This window comes from Triticum urartu, unplaced genomic scaffold (assembly GCF_003073215.2).
Source record: "Triticum urartu cultivar G1812 unplaced genomic scaffold, Tu2.1 TuUngrouped_contig_2425, whole genome shotgun sequence".
NCBI classification, from domain to species: domain Eukaryota; kingdom Viridiplantae; phylum Streptophyta; class Magnoliopsida; order Poales; family Poaceae; genus Triticum; species Triticum urartu.
In genome coordinates, this window is record NW_024112903.1 from 2,657 (window position 1) to 7,731 (window position 5,075).

At 41.6% G+C, this 5,075-nt stretch overlaps 1 pseudogene; it reads left to right on the forward strand.

Moving 5' to 3' along the window:
• Nucleotides 1-211: 211 nt before the first annotated feature.
• LOC125526959 lies at nucleotides 212-4,813 on the forward strand (annotated as a pseudogene).
• The last annotated feature ends 262 nt before the right edge of the window (nucleotides 4,814-5,075 follow it).

Here is a 5,075-nt window from a genome sequence, read left to right on the forward strand (position 1 = left end):
GGTAAGAGCTTGGTAATTGCTCGAGAGTTGAGAGACATTTTCCACCGCCTCACTATAGTTACTGTAGGAGCAATATACTTGTGATTTTGTTCTTGTTCCGTCCTAACCATGGCAGGTGACGAAGACAACATTGAAAGCCACGGTGGCACGCCTTGAGGAGGATGTGCATGCATACACCGAGCGCTTCACATCGTTCGAGGGCGCACTTGATAAGCGTCTCAAGTCGATCGAGGATAGCAATGAGACGTTCACCCAAACACTTGCATCTATTATGAAACGTCTTGATGCCCAGGATGCCCGTCTAGGTGCCGCCTCCACTTCTGCTCCGCATCTTCCAGCCACCAACACAGGTCTGCAACGAGCTCGTCGGGTACTCCCAGGAGACCCGGGGCACCCTCTTTCATACACCGATGCCGTCGACCAGCCCCGTCCTCGCAACGCCAACTCGATAGCCGACGACATCCAAGATGACAACTATGATGGTGATTCTGAGGATCCTGATGCAGTTAATGATAACAATGATCGTGATCATCGTCGACTACGCAATAATCAACAAGGTATGGGACGACACCAGCGTCCTCAGGTACGTGGCCATGACGATTCTTTGGGTAGAATTAAATTTGTCATGCCTCCTTTTGATGGGAAATATGATCCAGATGTTTATCTTGACTGGGAATTACTAGTTGATCAAAAATTTGCTTGCCATGATTTTCCTGATGATAAAAGAGTTAGGGCTGCAACTAGTGAGTTTAGTGATTTTGCTTCTGTTTGGTGGAGAGCACATTGTCGTAAACATCCTAATAATATTCCTGCCACTTGGGAAGCTTTGAAATTAGTAATGCGTCACCGTTTTGTTCCTGGATATTATGAACGTGACTTGCTAAATAAACTACAACGCTTGAACCAAGGATCTAAATCTGTGGAAGACTATTATCAAGAATTGCAAATGGGCATGTTACGTTGTGGTTTAGTTGAGACTGAGGAAGCCGCTATGGCTAGGTTCTTGGGTGGGTTGAATAGAGAAATTTATGACATACTTGCTTATAAAGATTATCATTCAATGACCCGTTTATTCCATCTTGCTATACATGCTGAACATGAAGTGCAGGGTCGTTCCAGACTGCGTCCTAATTTTTCTGCAGGTCGTACTTCCACATGGGCGTCGCGCACTCCTGCTGCCCCGTCCACTCGCACCTCTACAACAGCACCTGCAACCTCTCGACTGGGGCCTTCTTCATCAACTTCAGCATCACACACTTCGGCACCACTGAAGAGTAATACACAAATTCCAACAAAAAGTTCATCGTCATCGTCCGCTTCCTTCAAAAGAACAAAGGATATCCAATGCCACACTTGCAAGGGATTTGGCCATGTCATGAAGGAGTGTCCTAATAAGCGTGTATTGATCATTCGTGAAGACGGCGAGTACGACTCTGCTAGTGATTTTGATGAAGACACATATGCCTTGCTTGCTACACATGAAGACGATGACACAAGACCGGAGCAAGAGGAAGAACATGTGACCGCTGACGACGCCGATAAGTACATGAGTCTTATATCACATCGTGTACTTAGTGCTCAGATTGTCAAAGCAAAGAAGGATCAACGTCACAACCTCTTCCACATCAAAGGAGTCGTCAAGGAGCGTTCCGTTCGCATAATCATTGATGGAGGGAGTTGTAACAATTTAGCAAGCATTGACATGGTGGAGAAGCTCTCCCTACCTTCGCGACAACATCCACAACCATACTACATTCAATGGTTTAATGATGGTGGAAAGGTAAAAGTAACACGCATGGTGAGAGTTTCTTTTTCTTTAGGTTCATACCATGACACTATTGATTGCGATATTGTGCCTATGCAAGCTTGTTCTATGTTACTAGGAAGGCCATGGCAATATGATAAATAATGTTTACATGATGATAGAACTAATCAGTACACTCTCACACATAAAGGAAAGAAAATCATTCTACACCCTATGTCTCCTGAGCAAATTTTAAAAGATGATCTTGCTAGGGCTAGTAGAAACACAAATATTGAGCGTACTCAATCTGAAAATCAGAAAGTTGTTGATGAGTTAGAACAATTTAATAAGCTGCACAAATCTGATCCTAGCACATCTAAAGAAATTAAATTGAAAGGTGTATCTTTCTTAGCTACACGTGCTGAAATTTTTGAGTTAGATGCTCATACTGATGAATGTTATGCTCTTATTTGCAAAGAAGTTTTGTTTTCATTTGAGGATATGCCTTCTTCTTTGCCTCCTGTTGTCGCTAACCTTTTGCAGGAGTATCATGATGTTTTTCCAAAGGAAGTACCACCGGGGCTGCCACCTATGAGAGGAATTGAACATCAAATTGACTTGATCCCTGGCGCCTCATTACCCAACAGTGCGCCGTACCGGACTAATCCAGAGGAGACTAAGGAGATTCAGCGACAAGTTCACGAACTACTTGAAAAAGGTTACATTCGTGAATCCCTTAGTCCATGTGCTGTACCAATTTTACTTGTTCCTAAAAAAGACGGTACTTCGCGTATGTGTGTTGATTGTAGAGCCATCAATAATATTACAATTCGATATCGTCATCCTATTCCTAGATTAGATGACATGCTTGATGAACTCAGTGGCTCAGTTGTGTTTTCTAAAGTGGACTTGCGTAGTGGCTACCATCAAATTCGTACGAAACTAGGTGATGAATGGAAAACTGCTTTCAAAACTAAATTTGGTTTATATGAGTGGTTAGTTATGCCTTTTGGATTGACTAATGCACCTAGTACTTTCATGAGACTAATGAATGAAGTTTTGCGAGCTTTTATTGGACGATTTGTGGTAGTATATTTCGATGATATTTTGATTTATAGCAAGTCACTAGAGGAACACTTAGACCATTTGCGTGCTGTTTTTTCTGCTCTGCGTGCATGCACGTTTATTTGGTAATATCGAGAAGTGCACTTTTTGCACGGATCGAGTCGCTTTTCTTGGCTATGTTGTGACAGCGCAGGGAATTGAAGTTGATAAAGCCAAGGTTGAAGCGATCCAGAGTTGGCCGACCCCTAACTCAGTCACACAGGTACGAAGTTTTCTCGGACTTGCTGGGTTCTACCGGCGGTTCGTGAAGGATTTTAGCACCATCGCAGCACCGCTCAATGAACTCACAAAGAAAAATGTGCCATTTGTTTGGAGCGACGCACAAGAGGAAGCCTTCACTATTCTTAAAGATAAGCTTACACACACCCCTTTGCTGCAATTACCTGATTTCAATAAGATGTTTGAATTAGAATGTGATGCTAGCGACATTGGTTTAGGTGGTGTTCTATTGCAAGAAGGCAAACCAGTAGCATACTTTAGTGAAAAACTCAGTGGGCCTAGTCTGAATTATTCAACATATGATAAAGAACTTTATGCACTAGTTCGGACTTTGGAGACATGGCAACATTATTTATGGCCTAAGGAGTTTGTTATACATTCTGATCATGAATCACTCAAGCATATTAGAAGTCAAAGCAAACTGAACCGTAGACATGCAAAATGGGTTGAATTTATTGAATCTTTTCCTTATGTTATTAAGCACAAGAAAGGGAAGGAGAATGTTATTGCCGATGCATTGTCTAGACGCTATACCATGTTATCACAACTTGACTTCAAAATTTTTGGACTTGAAACTATAAAAGAGCAATACGCTAATGATGTCGATTTTAAAGATATATTGCTCAATTGCAGAGAGGGTAGAACTTGGAACAAGTTCATCATTAATGACGGATTTGTTTTTCGCGCTAACAAGCTATGCATCCCAGATAGCTCTATTCGTCTTTTGTTGTTACAGGAGGCGCATGGAGGAGGACTTATGGGACATTTTGGCGTCAAGAAGACAGAAGACATCCTTGCTAGTCATTTCTTCTGGCCAAAAATGAGAAGGGATGTGGAGAGATATGTTGCACGCTGCACGACATGCCAAAAAGCTAAGTCACGATTGAACCCACATGGTTTATATATGCCTCTTTCTGTTCCTAGCACTCCTTGGGAAGATATATCTATGGACTTTGTATTAGGACTGCCTAGAACACGACGGGGGAGAGATAGTATATTTGTTGTTGTCGATAGATTCTCTAAGATGGCACATTTTATACCTTGTCATAAAAGTGACGATGCTACTCACATTGCTGATTTGTTCTTTCGCGAAGTAGTTGTTTACATGGTGTGCCAAATACAATTGTTTCTGATCGTGACACAAAATTTCTTAGCCACTTTTGGAGGGTGTTGTGGACAAAATTGGGGACTAAGCTTTTATTTAGCACTACATGTCATCCTCAAACTGATGGTCAAACTGAAGTGGTTAATCGACATTGTCTACTATGGTTAGGGCTGTTTTGAAAAAGAATTAAAAATGTGGGAAGAATGTTTACCTCATGTAGAGTTTGCTTATAATCGTTCAGTTCATTCTACCACAAAGTTATGCCCTTTTGAGATTGTTTATGGATTTATACCTCGTGCGCCTATTGATTTATTACCCTATTCCATCTTCGGAGAAGGTAAACCTTGATGCTAAAGAACGTGCTGAAGCTCGTATTGAAAATGCATGAGATGACTAAGAAAAATATTGAACGCATGAATGCCAAGTATAAACTTGCTGGTAGTCAGGGTAGGAAAAGTCTTGTGTTTGAACCAGGTGATTTAGTATGGTTACATTTGCGAAAAGACCGTTTCCCTGATTTACGAAAGTCAAAATTAATGCCTCGTGTAGATGGACCTTTTAAGGTGATAGAAAAAATTAATGAGAATGCGTATAAGCTTGATCTGCCTGCAGAATTTCGGGTTAGTCCCACATTTAATGTTGCAGACTTAAAACCTTATTTGGGAGAGCATGAAGAGGTACCGTCCGAGGGCGACTTCGATTCAAGAAGGGGGGGATGATGAGGACATCTCTGCCACAGTTGCACCCACCGCGACATCAGTTATTCCATCTGGACCTATGACTAGAGCACGAGCGAGACAGATAAATGACCAGGTACTATCGCTCCTTTGTACATATGATTTAACTAATGAGAATATTATATTACACTCATGTTTGGATTTA